Below are 26,291 nucleotides of genomic sequence, written 5' to 3'. Positions count from 1 at the left end.
ATGTAGTGAATATGTCCAGGCCTCACCACCCAACCACCATGGAACCTGGCCCTCAGCTCGGCCTCCCAGAAAAAGTGCTATCAATTTGCTTGACTTTGGATTTTTGATCAACCCCTTAACCTTCATTCCAGAAGAAACTAAAAGTAAAAATCAGAGGTTGATGAGATGGAGTTTGGCTTTGCAGGCGTAACTTGGAAATGGACCATGTAAAGGGCAGGGACAATGTCGTTGCTGATGCTTTGTCCAGAGTGAATTAACTTTGGAAATCTCTGTAAGTTGTTCGAAGTTTTGTTGCTTTATTTTTGGGGAAACATCGATTACTTGTGTTGGTTTCAAGAATTTGCCTACAATGAAAGTTTTCGCTGTGTTCAAACTTTCTTTCTTGAGGGGGGGAAGTGTTATGGATTCGGCCCTAATTATGGTTGTTATTGTTTTCATTGTTGGTTCTAGATATTATGCTTATTGTGGCTTAAGGGAAAGGGTTATTGTGGTTAAAAGATTTAAAAGCGCTCCTGCTAAAATGTGGCCGGAAATCGGATCGTGACCCAGAAGGAAAAGGGAGCGAGGAAGAAGAGCGCATGAGGGAGAGGTGAAACGAGACATTTTGTGAAAGCTCTGTACCCAGCGTGGTCGAGCGTCCATGGAGAGTGAACTTTGAGTCCTGGAAAGGAATCTCGTGCGATCGTTGTTATCACTGGTGTCGTGGAAAAGCCTGCGAAGCCAGGTACAAGTGTGAGATTCCGGAGAATCTTCGCCTAGAGGCTGCAGCCCGTGGAAGAACCAACCGCCATTTCGGGGCCCTCGCGCATCGTTCGAGGACCCTTGGGTAGCCGCGTCCGGTAGTCCCGCCCACCGGTGATTTGCCGAGGTTGTGTGTGCGCGACAGCGGCCTGTGAAGAATACGGTGCGGTTCGCGACTGCACGGTGTATGTGCACGTTTGGATAGCGTCTTTGGGAATTCCACTTTCCACCGCCAAGTGGGGTTGGCTGGGACCATGTGACGGTCCCCGCCTTACCTACATCTCCTTACCCGCCTCATCGCCATCGCCTCTTCGCCGGGAGCACCATTGTGTTCCAGAGGCATTGAGAAAGGCTCGGTTTCAGTCCCTGAGGGTGCCGTGAGTTTGAGCTAGGTTACCATCTTAAGATTTGATTGTAGGGTTGATTGCCCAATTGTTGTATGGTTCTTTTTGTGTGCTTTTAATATAATATTTGTTCATTGACAACCAAGGGTGTGGTTTCCTGATTGATTTGGGTTGTTTCCTTTGGTGGTTTCCTGGATGGTTTCATTAGTGATTGATTGCGACACGGAATAACATATTGTTACTGATCGCGGTTTAGATGTTATGATGGGCCGAGCGGATGGTCCAACCGCGACCGTTACAGGATCCCCGACTCACCCGATTCCACCCAAACGTTGGCCGGATCGCACCGCAGCTATTCAATAGGGAAAAGACAAAGGCGACACGGATGTGAAGAAGAAGAAGAAGACAAAAAGGTTGGAAATACTACTAAATTTATTCCTACTATTTACATGCTCAAAGTAACCAAGGAGAAGGAAAGATAATAAAATAATATACAGAAGAATCAGAGACACAGTGCAATTATTAGCTTATACAGACTTAATTAACCCAGGGACAGAACAAACAAAACAAAATCACGTACACAAGAAGGGTGGAAAGGCAGGAGGTGGATGGCTGGAGGGAGAGGGAGGTCCAGGGGGGTCCTGCAGCACAACCGGCGCGTTTAGCAGCCGCCGTTCATTTTCGGCCCTGCTCCAAACCGCCGTTCAGGCCCCTAAGCTGCTGTTGTGGCTGCTGTGGACGTCGCGTGCTTTTGCCAGGCCTTGTCCGACTCGTCTGGTCCAAACCCTCAACTCGTTCTTGGTCCGCTCACTCTTTACCACCGACTCCTCACCGCAACCAATGCAACCAACTGACCACCACCACCGACTCCTCACCGCAACCAACGCAACCAACTGACCACCGACTCCACTGACTGACTCCTCACGACTCTCTCTTGACGACCAACTCACGACTCACTCGCGTGCGCGCCTTTTATAGCGCCTCCGGCGATTAAGCCGCCGGCCTTTTGGACACGCCCATCGGGGTGCTCACCTCGGCCCTGGTTGGTCGCGCGACCCTCTGGCTCCGCCCTTGATGACGACGGGCGGGCACGCCTTTCTTCTCCGATTCGAGCACATGTTCAATGGTGGTTTTGGAGGGGAGGTAATTGCGAATCGAGGCCCGGCAATGACGGAAGGGGATGTAAAAGGAAATGGAGATTTTGGGGATGGGAAGGAAAGGGGATCTATTCTCTTTCACTGGTGCAATGGAGTACTTCAATTAATGGGAGACACAGCCTTACTCTAAAACACAGAATAAGAGATAACTATCAACAGGGGTATTCTATTATTTGGCTGATGTGTATGCTTGTGGACTAATTATGGGATGCCCTTTCACCTTTACACAGCTCCGGAGGTAGGGGGGCGCAGAATAAACAATAATAATAATAATACGGCACACAATCAAAAAAATACAGTCCTCATCTCCGCAACAATATATATCTTTCTGCCGGGGTTCCTCTCGGGGTTTGGAGGTTACCGAGACCAGAGGATAGGGGAGGACCCCGTAACAATTGTGATAAATCTCTTCCCATCCCATAAAATGATAACCCTCTCTTATCTCTTCCCATCCTTAGATCAACGAAGCTAACTCCAAGGGCCTCTCACTCACTCACCGCAGGCAGGTTGGTGGTCTTTCCGTCTTCTACCGACTCCTCTCTGGCCTTGCCCCCCCCCCCCCCCCCAGCTCTCTCTGGGCTCTGTCCCACAAATATTCCTACAGGTCGCACAAGATCTGCCTGCAACCCTCTTATGGTTAAACTGCCAAAATCAAGACTCTCTGTTCACCTTCACTCCTTCATTCCTCTTTTCTCCCGCCTCTGGAACAAACTCCCTCACTCTCTTCAATCCCAATCCTCCCTCCAGGTCTTTAAAACAGCTGTTCACCACCATCTCTTATCTTCCCCCATCCAAAACCTTGATCTTTTCTACCCCCGCTAATTTCACCCCAATTCCACTTTTTTGAAATACCAACTTCTGTCCTGGAAGTCCTTGGTGTCCTTGTGTTTTATACTTCTCCCCCCCCCCCCCCCCCCATTCCCATGCCTCCTCCCCCAAAGCCCTCTCCCTCCCACACATCTCCCTGCTCTCAAATGTTGTGTGCTCTCAAGTGTTTGTGTGCTTCCCCTTCTCTCCCCATCTTGTCTTCCGCTCCCTCTTCTTATATATTTTGTTTGTCTGGTTGATTTGTTTGTGAAGTAAATGTCAGCTCTTTCACGAGCCTCGATTCAGTATACAAAAAAACAAACAAAAAAAAAAAACGTAGCTCTTTCCCCGGATTTTCCGGCTTTCATACACTGACTTACATGACCTTTGCTTTGCTATAGTCTTTTTCTTTCCTTTTTTTGTATACAAGATCGAGGCTCGTCTGAGAGCTAACTTTAATCAAAAAAAAAAAGGACATTAAAAACGTATAATAAAAGGAGCAGGAGACAAGATGGGGATAGAGATGGAAGCACACAAGTACAACAGTAGAGAACAGGGACATCGGGAGATCTGTGGGAGGGCGAGGGCTTGGGGGGAGGAGGCATGTGAAGGGGGGGGAGGGGTGGGTGGGAGAGGTATAAAACATGGGCTAAGCTCAGGGGCTAAGATTGTATGCTAGGGGCTAAGATTGTATGCTAGGGGCAAAGATTGTATGCTTGTGGCTCAGATGTATGCTAGGGGGCTAATATTGTATGCTAGGGGCTAAGATTGTATGCTAGGGGCTAAGATTGTATGCTAGGGGGCTAAGATTGTATGGAAGGGACGAAGATTGTGTGCTAGTGGGCCAAGAGTGTATGGTAGGGGATAAGATTGCATGCCAGGGGGCTAAGATTGTATGCTAGGAGGCTAGGATTGTATGCTAGGGGCCAGAGTGAATGGTAGGGGCTAAGATTGTATGTTAAGGGCTAAAACATTTCTTTAGTTAACTGCATTCCTGTAAATCCATGCCTTTTGTCAACACACAATTCATTATTTCCAACCTGCACGAGTGGCTGTTTCCTCCATTGGTTGGACGTAGTATATGCAGTTAGTAGACAGGAGTTTTCCCCAATGTTTCCCGATACTATATATTAGCCAACGTTTCCGCTGATGGTAAATCGCTCGGCTATCCTAAGCAGTAAATAGTAAAAGCGTTGAGAGCACAGGTCTTATCTGGGGTGATTAATTCATTGGGGAGGTAACACAGGATTTGGACCTGAGGATCCCACCAGAATAAGTTGTTTTAAACTGTTCCTGTGGTTACTTAGAAACTCGTCATGCCACGGAGTTATCTGCAGCCTATTGGCTTCAGGGTCAAAGGTCGGGAAGTAGGTCCGAGTAGCCGTCGTGACCTGGCCGTAAAACCCGTAACAATATCATCAAGTCCAATAATAATCATTTAACATGATGGGTTACAAATAAGGTTAATAAGGTTCAACATAAAGGTATGTATGTATGTATATACAGTATATATGTATATGTATATATATATATATATGTATATTTATATATATATATATATATATATATATATATATATATATATATATATATATATATATATAATATACATACAGTCATGCATCGCTTAATGTCCTAGATACGTCCTTGGAAACGTGACTTTAACCGAATTGGACGTTGTCCGAACATAGGACTTGAAAGCGGCAATAGCCCCTTGATCCATTGGCTGAATCAAAGAGGTGGTATTCGTGCCGAAAAACATGCCGAAATCAAGTGCGATAGAATTCACAGATTTGCCGCCCTCACGCTGTCTTATTATTTTCTGCTTCTCCTCCAAATCAAAGCTCTCGCGTTGTTTCTTGCTGCTGCTACCACTAGGGCTGGTTGCGCTGCATTTGGGACCCATGACTAACTTTAGGGTGGATTGATTTTAATAAAATAAAATGAAAAGACAATGGAATAACGCTCACGATACGCAGGGGGGTAATCGAGACTGGATGCTGATGATGCTGCGGCGCTGCCGACGAGGCAAAACCAAGCATACATACACTGTTATACAGTTTGTAAACTTTTTATTTCGTAAGTAAGGAAATCAAATTAAAAGTACTGCACACTACAGCAGCCAAAAAACATAAACCAGTAACATAGGCATTTCTTATATCTATCAAAACATATTATGGATATACAGTATAGTAACTGTACTGTATCATCATACGCCTGGCAGTACAATCTATTTTGTTTAAGAACACGTGATGCAATGATGCATGCATGAGCACGCCCGCACATATAAGTGATCAGACGTTGTTTGGACGGACGTAAAGCGACGCATGACTGTACATATATACGTATATATACTAGCAGAAGTACCCGGCATTGCCGCCTACCGGGCGGGGGAGGGGGAAGGGGAGGGGAGGGGAACGGGGAGGGGGGGGAGCGAGCCCCTTGGCAAAGCAAGCGATTTTTTTTTTCATAGCGCCATAGGGTCATAGCGTTCATAGCGTCATATCGTTCATAGCGTTCATAGCGTCATAGCGTTCATAGCGTCATAGCGCTCATAGCGTTTCATAGCGTCACAGCGATTTTTTTTTTCATAGCGTCATAGCGTCATAGCGTTCATAGCGTCATATCGTCATAGCGTTCATAGCGTCATATCGTCATATCGTTCATAGCGTTCATAGCGTCATAGCGTTCATAGCGTTCATAGCGTTTCATAGCGTTCATAGCGTCATAGCGTTCATAGCGTCATATCGTTATAGCGTCATAGCGTTCATAGCGTCATAGCGTTCATAGCGTTTCATAGCATCATAGCGATTTTTTTTTTCATAGCGTCATAGCGTCATAGCGGTCATAGCGTCATATCGTTCATAGCGTCATAGCGTCATAGCGATTTTTTTTTTCATAGCGTCATAGCGTTCATAGCGTCATATCGTTCATAGCATCATAGCGTTCATAGCGTCATCACGTGATCGCTCTGAGCGAATCAGCGCCCACCTGCTCTGATTCCGTTGATTCCGTGCGCTGAAATGCGCTGAGGTAAATATGAATAAAAAATATGGATCGTCAAATATTTTGAGTTCGGCCATGTTCGTCCCAGGCTCAATGGCCATGTCTATGCCAAATATCAAGCACGTAAGCCTCTCCGTTTAGGAGTCTATCGGTAACATTACACACACACACACACACACACACACACACACACACACACACAAACTGTGTTTTATATATATAGATCGATATATATATATATATATATAGATCGATATATATATATATATATATATATATATATATATATATATATATATATATATATATATATATATATATATATATATATATATATATACATACATACATATATATAAACATATATATAATATATGTAAACATACACATAAATAGTATATGTAAACAATAATAAAATACATACATACATACATACATACATACATACATATATGCATGGCCATTGTATGGCCGGCCTTGTGGTAGATGTAAAACGTAGGGAAAGGTCACAGAAGGAATATCATGTACTGGGGAAAACTAACCTTAATCCCTACCTAGTTAGTACAGCTTCACCCCTCGTGTGAAGACACATAAACAATCTTAAGTTCCAGTTCCCTACTTAAATACATCGAGATGTCTCCTACGCGTCCACGGTCCATACTATAGTTCTATACAATCCTATATTTACTGTGGGATTCCATCATCTACCCCCACAAACGTAACAATATATATATATATATATATATATATATATATATATATATATATATATATATATATATATATATATATATATAATGAGAATGAGAGGTGTTAAAGAAAACAAACATTCAGTAATTAACTGCAGAATCGGACAAAATAGTTCACAGAACAAAACAGAATAACAATAATAAACATGATCATAAGAAATGGTTGTTAGGGTTAGATAATAAACAGAATCAGACAAAAGCGTCTATAACATAATAATAAACATAATAAACAACATAATAACATTACATAATAACATCGAGTTAAACATAAAAATGAACATAATAAACAGAATAAGACAAAAGAGTTCACAATATTTTTATTATTTGATAATCATGCCTCAATCATATTTGTACTTTGTCATCTGTGTTTGTAGAAAATACATTGACTGCTGAGCTGGGCTTTTCAAATGATGTGCAGCAAGTGAACAAAGGTTTTGTTGTTCACCAAGTGGAACCAGCCCCGTTCCCTGCCACCCTCGAAAGGCCCTCACAAAGGCAGCCCTTTATTGCACTCACCCTTTCAGGTGAAGCTATACTTTGGGGGGCGGGGGGGCAGGAAGGGCATGTACAGGATAAAAAGGGCAGGAGACAGTCGAGTGGCGGAAAGCATGTTGCACGAATATTCAAGTGATGAGAGTTTTCCAATCGAGACAAAATGGCTGCTCAGACATAATTTCTGCCCGGATTTGAAAGCATTTATTTTCTTATGGTTTCTAATAAAAGGCCAACCATGAAGGATTAAAAAGGATGAATAATTTCCTCCTGAACACCTATATACTTTATTTGTTGCTTATCCACTGTGTCCACTTGTTAGAAGCAAAACAATCTGTCACAGGCGGTGTGTATAAAAAAGACTCTAATCAGCTGTTTTTCAGCAAGCAACCACAGGCATGCAAATACACAAAGAGGAAACACGCCTCTGGGACTGAGCCAATGGATGCGCATGGAAAAACCAACTGTGCCAAAGTCTGTGTTGGACCCCATAAATCTAGCACAGTACTCTTGTTGGTCTTGTTTGGAATAAGAATAAAACAATGTATAAAAATTAATTGGATTTCAATTTCCCGCAAGATATTCGGTGCAGAGCAGTGGCGAGTCAAGTGGATAAAGCTCCTTTCACGTACAAATACTCTTTTCATATTAATCTTACAATTCCATGTCCCATACTAAGGGGTCATAATATCATAGAGCAGGATATAAATATTCGTCTCATTTCAAAAATACTCTATCTGCAGGAAAACCAAACTCTGTGATTGAAGATTTTGGAGTCAATTTAGTTGTTGTTCAAACTTTATTGTGCATTCCTGTAAAACAAGTACTATCAATCAAAAAACCTAAAGCAAGAGATGAAGAGAATATAATTTACGGTACCACCAGAATAAACAATTTCATTTGCAATCACCGTTTTGGCTCATGCAAATTTCTACAGGAATGTAGATAAAAAGTATTTTCACTTATCAAACACAAAATAGTAGAGAAAAAACCTCCACTGGATGACCAACTTATAATGTATACAGTACATAGCGTAGGTAGAGTGCAAAATATTACAAATGTATCACTATTACTTTTACAATTTTGTTTTCCATCTTGGTAAAATCACATCAACATACAATGTAAGTTGCCTCTTCTGAAACGAGTTTACCTTTTGAAAATGGACAAATTAATTAGGTAACACAATACCAAAGAGAGAGCTTCATACGGAATACTACAACGGCACTCGGTAGAGCGCATACTTCCACCAGACTGAACAGTTTATGTTTTGTATCCCACTGATAGGCCAGATCTGGATGCAGACCTGAACCAAAATCGAATTGGCTTGTTCTTGCCACCTAGCCCTGTGCTTGTAAACCGGGGTGCCTGGCACACTTAGGGGTGATCGGTGAGAATTTAGGGGTAAGTCAGCATGCAGTGGTGAGCGAAAGGATGAGTGAAGCCATAGGGGTGAACTCATCCGGTCGTCGTATTAGTCCTACCAGGTGCCCACACTTGAATAACTTGTTGAACTCCTCCTGCTAATCATGTATCTATCTATGTTCTTAGTCATGATCATGTATTGATTCTATGTTATTTTCTTCCCAAGGTTTTTGGCTTTCCCTGTCACTGCTTTCATCATGTCCAAGTCCAAGACTAAATCATTACTTGAGTACTTTTGAAAGGTGGAAGAGATGGAAGTTCAAGTCGAAGAATCGGCAAGTTTTAAAGCTGAAGAGAAATCTGCATCCAAGGAAGACTCCGCATCAGAAAAGAAAAGTACGATGATGACATTCAACCAATAGTTCCACCAATAAAACGGCGGATATTGGTGAGCTGGTCCAACTCATCATGCATTGTCACTTCCCTGACTTAGAACATGATAAAATGACATCCCACCAGCTAAAAATGTGAAAATCGGACCTTCCCGGAAAGTGAAGTGGCGCAAATGGAACAGGAATTACGTCTGCTATGGATTTTTTTCTGCCTTCAGAAGAAGAGAACAAAGAATACCTGCAATGCCTTTTATGTTCTGTAAAATTATCAAATTAATGTCTGGTACCCTCAAAAATGAAATCCCATTTGTTGAACAAGCACAAAGAGCACCAGAATAAGTCGGTTGTTTTCTCTGAAAGAGCATTGAAGCAAAACGCAAAGCAGTTGAAACCATTGGAGGAAAACGTAAACTTCCTTGATCAAGCTGAGAAAAGTTGGTCCTTACATCGTTACAAATCGCTCATGCCGCCATGCTAAAGAAGGGGCCATACATGGATGCGGAAAACATCATTCTGCTTTGTTTGAATATTGCGGCACAGCGACTGCACGGTGGCCAAAAGGCAGTTCAAGAAGGAATGAGATTGTCACTTTCCGATAACACCATGAAATGAAGAAGCGTTGCTATCATAGATTATATGAAAGAGCAACTCTTGACGAAAGAGTAACTCGAGGAAACGATGGATATTGGTGGGCTGGCCATACTCATCGCATATTGTCGCTTCCCTGACTTAGAACATGAAAAAATTGTGGAGCACTCTTTGCTCTGGGTTCCCGTTGGAGTGGAAACAACGGGAGAAGCAATTTTCCAGAAACTGAATGACTTCATGACGGAACATGGTGTTGAATGGGCATGGTGTCCAAATGTTACAACTGATGGAGCTGCGGCCATAACTGGAAGAAATAAAGGTGTCGTTGCTCTTATCAAAGCTTTGGAAGAAAATTGTGTTTCTGTTCACTGTATTATTCACAGAGAAGAGATAGCAGCGAAGAAGCTTTGAGCAATATGCAATGTGATCAGGAGTTCTCGGTTTCACTACTGAAGGTTCCTGAATATGAGAAGCTGACATCCACAGCATGTGACATACTGGTGCGAATGAGGACTACTATCTCTCAGAGGTCGGGTTTTCCAAACTTGATGACATCAACACACAAAAACGAAAGTGTTTGGCCAACGTTGATGGCTTGATGTGGGGAGTGTTGGAAAATTCCCATGTCCTACCGTTTGAAACGCTAGCAGAGAAAATTAAACAGCAAATTAGCCACTGAGCATTCTTATCAAGGTGTGTGATAAGTGTCATATTTCATATCAACAGTGTTTCAAAAATAGGTTTTCCGACTGCTGCTTTTGCATGCGTTTCATACTCATAGGCATAGAAGAGGCTGTCTTGCTATCGTTTTTTGCAATCGAAAAAAAATCTTTACCGCTATTCTTGTGTTGTAATTTTTGTTCAGTTCAGTCAGCTGTTAGATGACAGTCAGTGTCCAGAGCATTTGTTTCAATAAAATTAAGATGTATTTCAATAAAATTAGTTATTGTCCCTTATTCTCTCTCCAGGTTACTGGAATGAAAATCATTAGTCACAAAAAATTAAATACAATATTTGCTTGTGTGGTGACATTCACTGGTATGCAATATAATGAATATATGCTTCACTAGGCCGGATAAGTCATTTCAGAGAGGGATGAGAAAGGCTGGGATGACTAGGTCTAGGGGTGGGTGGATCAAAAGAAGGTGGAAAGGACTGACCTAATCAACTCATCCACCTTGTTCCGTCCAAATCTGTCCACCACTTTTTAAAATATCTGAATGATATATATAAAGTTTTTGGCCCCATCTCTCAATGGTGAAGAATAACTTTAAAAATACTCGGATCTGGATCTTCACCAAAATGGAACCAATTCGTCCTTATCACACACCCAACCTGTTGAAACCAAGTTTCCTGTTCACAGGCAAACAAACAGACAGAGGTGAAAACATAACCCCACGTTCGCTGGATGAGGTTAAAAGACAAAGCATAGGGATTTGTTTTTAAAGATGTGAAATTATCTATCAAGTAACTTAAAAGTACCCGAGCAAAGGTCGGGTGGCCTGAAAGTTGCTTTACCCATGCCAAATTCCTCCAGATCTAATCACTTGTTTCCAAGTAGTCCAGATCGAACAACTTCAGCAACTCTTTGTGGGGCTTCATCAAGGAGAAAGGGTTGACAAACTGGCATAGGACGATTGAGGAATTGCTCCCTGGAGTCATCGCCTCTTTCGCACAGGTGACTCCACAAATGCAAAACAAGATGGCTAAGAAGACTTGGCGACAAATTTAGTGGTGTATGGAGAATGATGGAGCACCTATAGCAACAATGACTGATTAATTATTGTACCTCCTGCACAAGAAAACCTGTAGAGTGTATATTAAAAGAGTTTAACAAGCCTAATGAATGCTTTACTGTGGAGGGGTAAAGCGACTTTCAGGCCAACCTCTAGAATGGAAAGGATTTAGTTATGTCTCGTTATTTCTGACAAATTAATTAAGGATAATTAGATGCCATAATAACCCACGTAAACAACAGCAGGTAATATTAAATACAACCAAAATTAATGAAAAGTGCTACAACAACATATAACCACTGCCAACCACCACTAAGCAGGTGAAAATACAATAGCAGGCCCATAAATGTATTGATTCGAATGAAAAACAAACAAGCATCGCCCTTCAATGATAAACTAGAGCAAGTGCATGGAATATATAAAATGACTAAAGAACGTGAAACCACCACAAACCCAGTTAAAAGTACAATAAAACAGGCGGTAAAGCACCTTGATAATAAACAAAAACTCTAATGAAATTTCTTGGAAACCCTCTAAAGTCTAAACTTTCCACAAAACCAATAAGGAACAGGCATGAGGAAGAATAACCACACTGTGGTTACAACCTGCGCCAAAATCCGGTAACAGGCCGATTGGGAAATACGCATTTAAAGTACACTTAAAATATGAACCGTGTGATTGGGAAACACATTTAATGCGCTATTAAAAGATTAACTCGACACCTAATCCATGTCACCCTCCGCCATGTTTATATCAGAACGAGATGAATCATCACACGGCCACAGATTACTTAACCCCAATATATAGGGCCATTCAAAAATGATGTAATGCTATTTTTTTAGTAATTTGCGAAACATAATGATTGGTTATAAAATGTAACGTAACGCTTGATTGCCATGCGTTCTGACATACCGTGCCTTCTGATGGGCTAGTTTAAACCTGATCGTCTACCATTCGACATTTGATTACATTTTCAGGGTCCCTCATCATAAATAACACTCAACCCAAACAAAGCGAATGGAAATCTAATGCACCAAACCGAGGCAGTGTATAATTAGCAGAGGCCAAAGGCCTAATGTGTTAGGCCCACCAGAAAACCAAGATGGAGGCCATATCATTTTGTCTCGGTGCTAGATGTGGGTGTGGTCTGACAGCTGTCCGACCAATGGGTGCACATTTCAAAAATTGACCCCAACAAGACCCATAATAACAACAAAAAGCGAAGCTCGAGTAGACGTGCAACACGTCACAGGAAAAAAAAACACCAACAAAATAGTATGAGAATCCCATCGGATGGACTGTTTTCCCATTTCCTCAAATATTAAATTCATCCCTTTCACTGAACAATGATAATTCCTCACCAGCAAAGCAATAACACTCCATGTCATTTCATTAGGCATTATAGTCACCGAGGAACTCCATGAGGATCAAGGAAAGACATTTAGCCGTGGCTGAAAAGAGTGTGCCGACGAACTTATATTTGCACATGACTTAAATTATCCAACATATTCAACCACAGGATATTCAAAAAACATAAAATATAGTTGAAGATAAAGCCTTCATGGTTCTTGTTATGCAAACTCGCCTCGAAGCCGTCTACCATGATTTAAAATCTGACCCAGCAATAAACCGTCATCCTGGTGTTTCACTTCCAACGCGATGCAGCAATTTGTGTGCCATCCCTTGGGTGGACATTAAGATAAGTGTTCCGTCTGCCACCATTAGTTGGTGGACATTAAAATTTCCCATGGTGTCCTTTGCAAAGAGTAGGTGAGTTATTGTCTGCATCCTGGCTAAATTACAAATGGTTGCACACCAGGTCGAGTATCCTGTGTTGGAGTGGTTATCCACCCAGGATTGTGACCCTTACCAAATAATCTGCTTTACCAGAACCGACACTCTGTATAGAGCATGAAAGTCCAAGATTTGATTGTCCAGCAATGGCAGGAAAAGTCTGCCAATGCCCTTAATGAACAGAAAATCCACTGGGCTATGTGGAGAGTCATTGGAGATTCAGTTCCCTCCTGGCCATATGGCAAACGAATCTCCCAGGCATTTTGCCAGTGGACAGATAATCGTTTGATGCAATGATGTAGACTACAAAACAACATCGACTGTAAATTATGTAATCATTTGATATTAGGAAAGGATATGCCATATGGGTTTTTTTCATTGTAAATGATAAACGGATTATTTATTTGCTTGAGATTTACATCGTTTTGATCTTGCAAATTTTATCAAGGTTGCGGTAACTTTCCAAAGCCTTATTGTGTCATTCTCCCATTTAATTGCTTCGCCTGGTGTTGGCTTCATTGTTTAATGTGATTGGTTTAAGATCCTCGGGTCTTGAGTTTGAGCCCTTGTTGTGCCGTCAAACAACAACAGGTGGGTTGACTCAGGCCGTCATCCTTCTGAGGGTGGAAAAATGAATACTAGCTTACAGGAAACAGGGGGCACTGCATCAGCACCACAGCCGTGCTCCCAACAATTATGCAACCAGCAGCCACATGCTGAAAACGAACTAATAATAATTTAACTGCTGTGTGTCATCTTGATGTGTTTATTTGTCTTTTTAAGTCAATGTAAGCTATTTCATGAACACATTTCTGCAAATAAAAAACTAAAAGATTTAAAGGAAAATATATCAAAAGTGATGGAATTCATTATACATATATATATATATACAGTGCATTCAGAAAGTATTCAGACCCCTTCACTTTTTTCACATTGTGTTATGTTGCAGCCTTATGCTGAAATCGTTTAAATTAATTATTTTCCCTCATCAATCTGCACTCAATACCCCACAATGACAAAGAGAAAACAGGATTTTAGAAAGTTTTGCAAATTTATTAAAAATAAAAACCTGAAATATCACATTTACATAAGTATTCATACCCTTTGCTATGACATTTGAAATTTAGCTCAGGTGCCTCCCATTTCTCTTGATCATATTTGAGATGTTTCTACACCTTGATTGGAGTCCACCTGTGGTAAATTCAATTCATCGGACATGATTTGGAAAGGCACACTCCTGTCTATATAAGGTCTCACAGCTGACAATGCATATCAGAGCAAAAACCAAGCCATGAGGTCGAAGGCTTCCATCTGGCCACTCTGCCATGAAGCCCAGATCGGTGGAGTGTTGCAGTGATGGTTGTCCTTCTGGAAGTTTCTCCCATCTCCACACAGGATCTCTAGAGCTCAGCCAGAATGACCATCGGGTTCTTGGTCACCTCTCTTACCAAGGCCCTTCTCCCCCGATTGCTCAGTTTGGCCGGGTGGCCAGCTCTAGGAAGAGTCCTGGTTGCTCCAAACTTCTTCCATTTAAGAATTATGGAGGCCACTGTGCTCTTGGGAACCTTCAATGCAGGAGAGATTTTTTTGTAGGCTTCCCCAGATCTGTGCCTCGACACAATCCTGTCTCTGAGCTCTGCAGGCAGTTCCTTCGACCTCATGGCTTGGTTTTTCCTCTGATATGCATTGTCAGCTGTGAGACCTTATATAGACAGGTGTGTGCCTTTCCACTCATGTCCAATCAATTGAATTTACCACAGGTGGACTCCAATCAAGGTGTAGAAACATTTCAAAGATGATCAAGAGAAATGGGAGGCACCAAAGCTAAATTTCAAGTGTCATAGCAAAGGGTATGAATACTTATGTAAATGTGATATTTCAGTTTTTTCTTTTTAATAAATTTGCAAAACTTTCTAAAATCCTGTTTTCTCTTTGTCATTGTGGGGTATTGAGTGTGGATTGATGAGGGAAAAAATGAATTTAAACGATTTCAGCAAAAGGCTGCAACATAACAAAATGTGAAAAAAGTGCAGGGGTCTGAATACTTTCTGAATGCACTGTATATATATATATATATATATATATATATTTAAATATATATGTATATATGTATAATGTATATATATATATATACATATATGAGTCCTTTATAAATACAATGCCCTTCACTAGCTGTTATGGTATCAGGAACAATGTGCCACACAAGGCATTGAAGCCTGGACCTTGACCAACAGGATATGTCTGCCACAAACCTCTTGTCTGTGGTTTACAAATAGAACTAGAGAGGTAGCTGGGAAAATTGTAATTTCATTTGACAATGAGGAGATGACATAAAGCAGATCCTGCCAGTCACCACAACCCCCTCCAGGGTAGACTGTACTCCACTGTCATCTGAAGCACATGGCTGCTTATTCTAAAAATAAATATATAAGGAACCAAGTAAGCACTTGGTTGATGACGACCAAGTAACAATGTGGTTACTGGTCCGATAACAGTGAATTGGTGTGCATTTGAAATAAAACCTCAAGGAGGAGGGGTCGGTTCACTGCGTCGGTTGGATTGGTGTAGAAGCTGAGAGGCGGCGGAAAGAAGGATCTGCTCCTGCTGATTATGGTCAAGTCTGCTGATGGTGCCCTTCCCATGGGCAAGCTGGTCCATACAGGTCGAGAATATAATAATGTTCTTGTGTCGAAGACGCTGCAGTACAACCCACCCTGAAAAGAACTGTAATGAACAGCAAGATCTACTTCATGCAGAGTAATGAATACTTGACTTTGTCAAGGCTGGTCTGTGTTGACTGATGGTTCGAATTATAAGTTTTATTAACCTGAAATTGGCAAAGGTATGTTAACTGCCATCAAAACCAAAGTATACCTTCTGGTTTATGTATACTGTATCATACTCATAGCCCTTCGTCAGTAAAGAGCAAATCCCTATGCCCGAAATGCCAGATTTACTTTGTTTCCCACAGTGGTTAGCATACCACTGTGAACTTTCAGTTGATTGAAACCATTGTTGTTGTGATGGTTCTGATTAATGCAGTCTTCACAAAGCCAGAGATGATATCCTTCTACGAAAAAGGAACCCTTGGAAAGAAGACAGGGCTACCCCACATCCGCGTTAAGTTTTGGTTTATTGCGGTTCAAGTTCATTTCACCTTTCTTGTTAATAACAGTTCTGAACAAAATGTTGGAAAGTGATCCTGACCCTTATTCAGTGGGAGTTCAATGGGATTCGAAATGGGAACTTGAAATTTTGACCCCTCTTTATCAAACGTTGTATCATTTGGTGTAACCCACTTTACACAACAGAAGAAAACATATTCTCACTTCCCTACCCAGCCATCTGTATCAACATATTCCCTCTACCTTCAGGTGCCAAGGTGAATTTTGAAATTTTTGATTCTAATCATCGCAAATTTCAAATTCCATTCCTGGTACTAATAAGAAGGCAATAGCAGATCACTCAGCACCAATGTATTCCTTACTAAGAAACTGCCTGTGCACCACTTAATCTTCTAAAGAAGGATGGTACATCCAATTAAACATCCACCACCCTGCCTGGCAGGCTGTTCCTCAAACATCCCCTGGGATCCTGTCTTTTTATTGTTTCACAATGTCAGAGCAAGAATAAGCGAAATTAATCATGTTATGACAGATTTCACCATTTGCTGGCAAGTCTTAACGTATTATAAACGACTGATGTTTTGAAAATATCTTTCATCTGGATTGTACATTAGCAAACTTCACTGAATAAGCATATAACCTAACAAACACTTCCTTTGTTTTAAAATCTTCAAAAGACATGAAAAAATTTTTTAAAATAAATTCTAAAAATATAAATAAATATATAAATAAATCAATAAAAATAAATTATAAACGAAATTATAAAAATTAATAAAAAATAAATTATAAATTATAAAAATCTAAGTAAATTAATAAATCAATAAAAATAAATAAATCAATAAAAATAAATTATAAATTAAATTATAAAAATTAATAAAACATAAATTAAAAAATCAAAATAAATAAATAAATTAATATAGATAAATAAATCAATATATAAATAAATTATAAAATAGATTATAAAAATAAAATAAAAAAATTGTAAAAGACAAAAGACTAAGTATGATACTAATTAGAAATATATTTGCAATTAAAATAACAAAATATATGTATGCAATTAAAATAACAAAAAGAAAATAAAAATAAATAAATAATAATTGAAAAAATTAAAATATATGCAATTAAAATAACAATTAAAAATCCAACAGGAGTAAAGCAAAATTAGCATGCACATTAAATCTGCCAATGTTATTACCATCCTGAGAAATGAAAACTAAATCGTAATAAAGGAATAAATGAAAGAACAAGAACAGAACAAGCAAGTAAGAATATCATTAAGAAGAAATGAAAAGACAGCAGAGAAGCGAGGATTAAAATAACAAAGAGGCAGCTCTTTGGATTGAAGAATTAAACGTCCACTCGGAGGAAAGTGCCAAGCATTTCTCATGGGGATCACTTCATTGGTGGAACCACCCACTGTGCTGACCAACTAGCTCCAAGCTTCAGCTAACATATCCCATGTTCATTGATGTCAGCGGTGATGGCAGAAACAGTGGTAATAGTACTGGGTTAATCATGCATTTGATTAGCTGAAGTAGGAAATTCCCAAGCAAAATCGTGATATGATAGACCCCTTTTCCCCTTTCCTTCAATATTACTGCTCAAAGACAAAAAGGACTGCAAAGCATGCCAAATTGACTCATAACATAACATAACATTAGGAATTCTAACTAATATGGCAAACGTCATGCATTGTCGAGCAGAGACTATGGCATTGATAGCTAGGCAGCACAAAGCTGCAGGTGGATATGCCGAGTGCCATGATACAACGAGGTGCCATTATTACCTGTCTGTATGGCATTCAAGCAAAATTTAAAATTATTCCAAACAGGAAACTTTCTGTTTTAAAGACGTTATAAAGGACATATAGAACAGGCACGAACAACTACTGTAATGTATTGGATAGAGTGATGTAATAGACACTGGGTAAAACGATAATACATTCCCCTATTCCCCTTCCATCTAAAGTTTGTACAAACCACCTCAAGATAATCTCTCATCACACCTCAAAGGTAATCCTTTGATGGAAGACACCCGAATCATGAATGATGAAGGAATTTTAACCTCGTATATGTAATTCAAAAATGAAAAGATATAAGTGCACTTTTATAGGAATAACTAAAGCGAAGTCGATGGCACGCCACCACAAATCCCCATGCTTCACACCTAAGCAAAGTTGAAAGATGGCAAAGAGTTCAACCGAGGTGGGTGTGTAATATCAAATTTTGAGTTAAAAATAGATCATATTTCGACCCCTGTGAACCTAAGTTCCCATCCCCTGGGGCATGAACTGGGATTCAAATCCAACTAGAGCAATGCGACTGTGTCGCCAATATGCCTCCATATAGTCCCACAAGGGGTAGATGCCCTCGTTCAAACAAACAACAACATGCATTTTAAAGGCCATTTTCCCTGCTAGAGCGGGGGTTAGCCTTGCGGTCCCCATGACAATCTTCTCCATTTTGCCCTATTTTCTGCATCTCTCCTTGTTAACCCCCTTGCCCGCATTTCTTCTTCCACCATCTTTAGCCAAGACTTTCTCGGTCTTCCCCGTCCTCTGCTTCCTTCTACATTCATTTCCATCACTCTTCTCAACCAGTCACTTTCATCCTTCCTCAACACATGACCAAACCATCTCAACCTGTTCCTCTTCACAGCATCAATCACAGGCTCTATTCCCATCATCTTTCGCAATTCATCATTTGTCTTCCTCTCTCTCAACGATACTCCACACATCCACCGAACCATTCGCATTTCCACCCTTTCCAACCTTCGTTGCTGCTCTACGTTCATTACCCATGTCTCGCTCCCATAAATCATAACACTTCTCACACATGCAGCATACACCTTTCCCTTCAGCTTCAACGACACTCCCCTCATCATCAGCATGCCACTCAGTTCCCGAAACGTCTTCCATGCACATCTCACTCGAGCAACCGTTGCCGAGTCTGATCCACCTTCTCCATTCAGCATGTCTCCGAGGTAGCAAAATGTTTTCACACCTTCCAGCTTCACGCCGTCTCCAAGATCCAACTCAACATTTCCTCCATCTGCAGCTCCCTCTGTGCACACCTTACATTTGAATGTAGATGCCACACTGGTTAATGACCCTCTCAGACCACTACATTTTTGATGAACCCACTCAGCGCACATTGTACATTGAATGGAGTTCACTCCGACACCCTTCCTACACACCGCACAGGGCCACTTCCCAGTTCTTTCCACCTCACCACATGCTTTACAACTTGCCATCACCTTCGTCTTTCCGATATTCACCTTCAGACCTTTTGTCTCCATACATTCCTTCCACGTGTTCATCTTTTCCTTCAGTCCATCCATACTTTCCGCATTCAACACCAGATCATCTGCATACAACAACTCCCACGGTAAACCCTCCTTTACGTTCTGAGCCAGCACCTCCATCACAGCTACAAATAGTAGTGGACTTAGTACTGACCCCTGATGCACTCCCACCTTCACCTCAAACTCACCACTGTTCCCGTCCTTCGCCCTTACAGCTGTGCGCGCTCTTTTGTACATTGCCATCACTACTCTGATCAACCATTCTTCCACTCCTAACTTCCTCAATGCCCATGGCAATACTTTGCGTGGTACCCTATCGAATGCTTTCTCCAGATCAACAAACCCAAGAAACAACTTCTTCCTCTTCTCCATGTACTTCTCTTGCAACTGCCTCACAATGAAAAGCACGTCTGTCGTTCCTCTTCCTGGCATGAATCCAAACTGCATTTCGTCGATCTTCACTTTCTTCCTTATCCTCCTCTCCAACACCCTTTCCAATACCTTCATTCCGTGCTCCAATAACTTTATCGCTCGGTACGAGCCACACTCCAGAGGGTCACCTTTCCCCTTGTATAGAGGGATGAGGGTACTCAGTTCCCAAGCCACTGGAATGCGGCCTTCTTTCACCACCAGATTACAGATCTCTGTCATTCTCTTCACACCCCAACTTCCTGCTGCCTTCAACATATCTCCCACAACTCCCGTCGGCCCTCCCGCTTTTCTACCCTTCATTGCTTTTATCGCTTCCTCAACTTCCTTCTCAGTTATCTTCTCTGCCGGTCCTAAAACAGGGTTACTCTCTATGTTGCCATCCCATTCATTCTCTGTATTCAACAGCATTTCCATATATCTTTTCCATCTTCCTTTAATTCCATCTGGGTCGACAACGATTTGTCCCACTTCATCCTTCAAGCAACTCACCCCCATCACATCACACCTCTCTTTCGCTATCTGCTTTGCAATCCTGAATATTGCTTTCTGACCCTCTTCCGAATCCAAGCGTTCTCCGAACATTTTCCTACATGCCTCCTGCGCCTTTGCTACCTCTTTCTTTGCAGCCTTCCTGGCTGCCTTATAACTTTCATGCTCTGCTGTTTCTGCTCCCGTACCCTTCGCCTTCTGCCACTCCTTGAACTTCTTCCTCTTCTCGTCAATCCTCTTTCCAACTTCATCATCCCACCACCATGTTTCCGAGTGCCTCGGTGGTCCTTTTGTCCATCCACATACCTCACCAATGGCTCCCAACAGACTAGCTTTCATCGACATCCAACCACTTTCAAGCTCAACCACATCATCCTCGACCCTACTCAGCCTCTCTTTTAATGCCTCCCTTACTGTCACCTCTTTCAACCTCCACACCTTCATTCTCGGTTGGTACTTCACCCGCCGAGCTCTCCTCGCACCTTTCACCCTTACGTCGCAGACAACCAAGTGGTGCTGTGAAACAGCCTCCTCCCCCGGGATCACTGTTGTGTCCCGGAGGTGCCCCCTATCTCGCCTACGCACCATCAGGTAGTCAACGGTTGTCGTCGACCCACCTGACGTGTATGTAACAAGCTTATTATCCTCTTTCTGGAACTGAGTATTACAAATCAACAAATCAGCTCCATCAGCAAACTCCAAAATCCTTTCACCTTCTCCATTTCTCACACCATATCCGTAACCCCCATGAACTCCGTCAAAACCATCCATACTCCTTCCCACATGTCCATTTAGGTCTCCTCCTACCACAACAACTTCCTCATCTTTCACGTTTTCCATCAGCTTCTCTATCGCACACCAGAACTTGTCCTTTTCTTCATCGCTTCGACCAACCTGCGGAGCATATCCAGAGATGACGTTCACCAAGAGCTTTCCAATCATCATTTTCACCATCATCAACCTATCACTCACTCTCGTCAAACTCACCACACTGTCTACAAACTCCTCAGAAAACAGGACACCAACACCATTCACGCCCTACAGGCACCCTTGCCACAAAAACTTGTATTTCTGTCCCTGCCTACCCTTCACCATTCTCACACCACTTCCCTTCCATCTCGTCTCTTGCACACAACATATGTCCACTCTTCTTCTGACCAATACTTCCACCACTTCTCCTGATCTCCCTGTCATTGTCCCTACATTCCATGTCCCAGACCTCAGAAACCGATCTCCACTTCGGGCTGTACCCTGCCCATATGTAGTTGTAATTGTCATGGTTCCCTTTTTGAGGCAATGTTTTTATGGCCTGATGCCCTTCCTGACGCCAACACTCTTAGTCGTCTTTTACGACAAGCAGGGATACGGTGTACCTATTCTTATCCAGGGTACACACCGGGAAACGTTTAAAACATGGAAATTCTGAGGGGTGGGGGGGGGGCGGCGTCAAGGGAAAGATAAAATGAAAATAAACCCCTTCAGCCGGCACTTAGCTTGGCGTCCCAAAGAGTACTTTCAGGAGCTTGGTCCCAAAAATAAACAAGTTTGATTTAAATCCCTTCAGCTGTTTTCAAGTATCACATTTTCACCAGCCACGACAGGTTTCACCTCGATCGGTATAGCGGTTTCAGAGAAGGGATTTTTTTATTATCGGCTTTAAAGCTAATATGGCTGCCATACCACGTGACATATGACCTTTAAAAAGGTACACTCTGCATATGTATGGGTAGGGAATCACGTTTGTGAAGTTTTGTGTTGATCGGATAAGGTTAATTTTTCTATCCAAAATGGCTTTCAAACCACATGTCCTATGACATCGTCATTTTCAAACGATATGCAACAATGGTGTTAGATGATATTTGTAAAATTTCGCATCGATAGGGTAAGCGGTTTCAGAGATAAAATTATTTAATATTTTCCTTCAATCCAATATGGCTGCCACGCCATGTGACCAATGATGTTTTTGTGATCATCTTTTAATCGCCATTCCTTGTCAATGGCACACGTAAAGTTTTGAGTCAATCGATTTGGTGGTTAGGGAGAATATGTTTTTTTAAGGTTTTAGGTTAAATCCAATACGGCTGCCAAACTATGCAATCTATGATGTCAAAAATTTAATATTTCAATACAAATGGGTCATAGATCATGTGCATGCAATTTCAGATTTTTAGGATAAGGAACTTGATTAAAACATTTTTGGCTGGTATACCACCTCATCTATGATGTCATCATTATCATGCTTTTGTTCCCCATTGGGAGCCCTTCACAATGTGCCTTGTTTCAAATTTTTCCATTCAGCAGTTTCCGAGAAATATATTTTTTATTATTTGCGTTTAATCCAAGATAGCTGCCGTAGCTGCTTTTAATCCAAGATAGGAGATGGAAGGCCTAAGACATCACAATTATCATAAAAACATTCTGCATGGGTGTCATTCCGACCCTGAAAGTTTTATCTCAATCGGACATGCGGGAAAAACGAGGTTTAGCCTGTATGGACGGACGTACGGAAGGACGGACCGAAAATCCGAAAGCATAATGCGTCCGGCCACCTCCGGGGGCGGAGGCATAAAAAAATCATTACATATTTCATTACATGATTCATGTGTCCCCGAATGTTGATTGCATATACAAAGTTTCATTTAAAATTAGTGTAAAATGTGCCCGTAATTGTATTTTTTGGTACTAGGGCATGCCCGTACTATATATATAGGACGTGCCCGTAAGTGCGTGATGTTACCGTACAATGAATGTATCGTCCCGACGCCGCAGCTCGGATGGCGCTGCAGTTAATCGGGCCCCCAAATTCCTCATCGACGATAACTAAACAATATATTATATGAATCGCACCGTACATACCTCCTTCTAGATCTTGTTCTTGTCTTGAGATACTCACTCAGGCTCACTCTATCACGACTGAGTCCTCCCAGCTCCTCCAAATGGCGCCCGCTAGCCGCTACGTAAGTCCGGAAGTGACGTCCTCATTTGACTGTCCGGAAGGTCGCAAATCGCAGTTACGATGAATCGCAAATTAGTTTTAATTAGTTTTAAAACATAGTTTAACGGCAACATCGTTTGCCGACGGGAAATAAATGAATACGCTCTCAAATGTGCCATCCGAGGCAGAGTCTGTTCGCCACGTTCGGCACACGTGATAGCTCGCTGCTCTCTGATTGGTTGAATCGTTTTTTGGACATAGCTCGGTAACTACTTCTGCGATTAATTTAAAACCTTGAAAAGGCACATCCTCGGGTCCCCAGCAATATACCTGGCAAGTTTCAAGTATATCGGACCGGTAGTTGTCGAGAAACAGCGGTCACAGACATACAAACATACAAACATACAAACGTACAAACAAACATACACACAGAGATTAGTGGAATTATAGATAGATTAGACCTCTTGATCCCACCACAGGCGGTGGGACCAAAATGATACTGTTCTTGCACATTTTTGCTGATCATAACTACCAAGTTCAGTGAATTTCTGCACAACCATTTAGGAAGAGAAAGCGTGATGGATAGGCCAAGGATTTAGGATATAGAAAGTAGGGGGGATTTCAACCTGGAGTAATGGCAAAATGAAATGCATACTCAGACAAAAAAACATCAAACAAAACATCCTTAAAAAATCACATAAACGTATGTTCTACAATACCATTTCGTAATCTATATGTTAATGTAGCGACAGTTGTATATCCATCTGTTTTTCTCTTTCCACCCATTGGTTGGACAGCTTGCCTGACTCAACCCACAACAACATTCCCATCGGCATTTTGATTCTCATGCAGTTCAGGCCGAACACATCGTCGGACCTGTCATGTTCACAATCGCCTTGCCTGCCTTTACATCGCAAACATAATCCTCTGGGAGCATGTGAGACAGCGCTTCGTTGCCTATACACCACCCAAAAGGGAAGATATTCCACGGTACCGGTACTTTGTTCTGTGGATCCCTGCTTGTCTATTATATAATGTGAGTCGTGGTATCTGTCCGTGCGTTCATCTGTCTCCCGTTTCTGGCAGCCATTTCCTGTGCTACGTTTTGAAAAGCTACGCACACAGGCAAAGCTCAACATTCAACCAGAAGAAGAGCATATTACACCAAACAAGATACATTTTAAAATTAGAAATACAACATTGAATCGGTTTGTTTTCCAGTGCGTAAGATACAACCTGGGGATCATCACAAAGTTTAACAAACCATGTCAGCATTGTTAAAAACAGTAGCACATATGAATGAATGAATGATCGTTTTAAGGCCATGTTCCCCGCTAGAGCAGGGGTTATAGCCTTGCGGGCCCCATGACAATCATGGTTCCCTGTTTGAGGCAATGTTTTTATGGCCGGATGCCCTTCCTGGCGCCAACCCGCAGTCACCTCTTACGATGCGCAGGGATACGGTGTACCTATTCTAAACCAGGGTACACACCGGGATCATTCATCCCAGCAAGCTGGTACTCAATTTGCCGACCTCGGGAGGATGACAGGCTGAGTCAACCCCCCTGGTGTTATTTTAATACCCCAAGTGTCGGTGTCGACCGGGATTCGAACCCAGGATCCTAGGATCCCAAGCCGGCACCCTAACCGCTAAGCCAACACCATGTGTGTGTGTGTGTGTGTGTGTGTGTGTGTGTGTGTGTGTGTGTGTGTGTGTGTGTGTGTGTGTGTGTGTGTGTGTGTGTGTGTGTGTGTGTGTGTGTGTGTGTGTGTGTGTGTGTGTGTGTGTGTGTGTGTGTGTGTGTGTGTGTGTGTGTGTGTGTGTGTGAGAACGAGTTTATCAATACATAAATGGTGCACACCAGACTTGCTCAGAATCATCGGTGATTTCTGGATATTTGGAAGTATTTTATCAAGAGATGAAAGTTTTTCTTGAAGCAATCATTGCTGTTATAGATAGTTCAAACTTACATATTCCATGTTGGTTTTGTGGTTTTTCTTTGACTGTCAATGTCAATCACCTACAGGTCACAACTCTAAACTGATCATCATGAAATTTTACCAAGTGGTAGAAATAGTCACACCTGTGATTTTGAGGTCAAAGGTCATCCTGAGGTCAAATTTCTAAAATTGTCATTTTCCATCCAATTGACGTGGAAGTTAAACAGGATTTGCATATTGGGTCACTGAATTGGGGAACCAACTATTTTTGAGGTGAAAAGGTCAAAGGTTAAATCAAGCTGAAACTTCTAAAATCATAACTTTTCATCTGAAAAATCATCAATTTTTATCCAATTAAGCTGAATGTGTTATGTGGAAGGGTTGTGAGGGGATCCATAGCCAGACCATTGTAAGTGTAGTATCGTCCATGTGTTTCGAGTAGCTGTTAGATTTCCATGTAACAGGGACCTGTCAGGTTGTCGTTTGTTACATGTGACACAGAGGTAGCGTATATAATTTATAGACAGGATAGACCTTAATATGTGGGTGTGAACATGTCATGTGGTAGGCAGGACTAGTAGGTGAGAACTTCTTATGAAAGAGGCACACATCTGTCTGGCCATTGTGTATCAGCCATGGTGGCGTAATGTGCTGTGGAGATGGAAGTGCCATCCTGCAATTATTTTTGCAGGTGCCTCCCCCATGAGTGGGATGGCCAGAGCAGAGGACTCCACGAAGTGGGAGGGAACAACGAGAGAGACCTCATAAGAGGAAGGAGGACAACAAGAGACCTGAAGACGAATGCAAAGAGGTAACTTCAATCAATGATTTTCTGACCTGACTTTCAATGCCACATGCATGGCCACATGTGCAGACGACAGCCACCCGGTGGCCAATA

At 41.7% G+C, this 26,291-nt stretch overlaps 1 protein-coding gene across 18 annotated transcripts in view; it reads right to left on the bottom strand.

Annotated features, from left to right (window-relative positions):
- LOC137423219 (DNA (cytosine-5)-methyltransferase 3A) overlaps window positions 1-26,291 on the bottom strand; it is a 549,884-nt gene that overhangs the window by 475,232 nt on the left and 48,361 nt on the right. Inside the window, exon 1 of one of the 18 annotated variants that reach the window (XM_068110129.2) lies at window positions 15,691-15,744. The exons of the other annotated variants lie outside the window; for them this stretch is intronic. The gene's annotated coding sequence lies outside the window, so the exon portion shown is untranslated. Of the gene's footprint in view, window positions 1-15,690; window positions 15,745-26,291 lie in introns of those variants that run through there. 18 annotated transcript variants of the gene reach the window in all.

This window comes from Myxine glutinosa, chromosome 3 (assembly GCF_964187855.1).
Source record: "Myxine glutinosa chromosome 3, kmMyxGlut1.1, whole genome shotgun sequence".
Taxonomy (NCBI): Eukaryota; Metazoa; Chordata; class Myxini; order Myxiniformes; family Myxinidae; genus Myxine; species Myxine glutinosa.
This window is presented reverse-complemented; position numbering and strand designations above follow the sequence as displayed.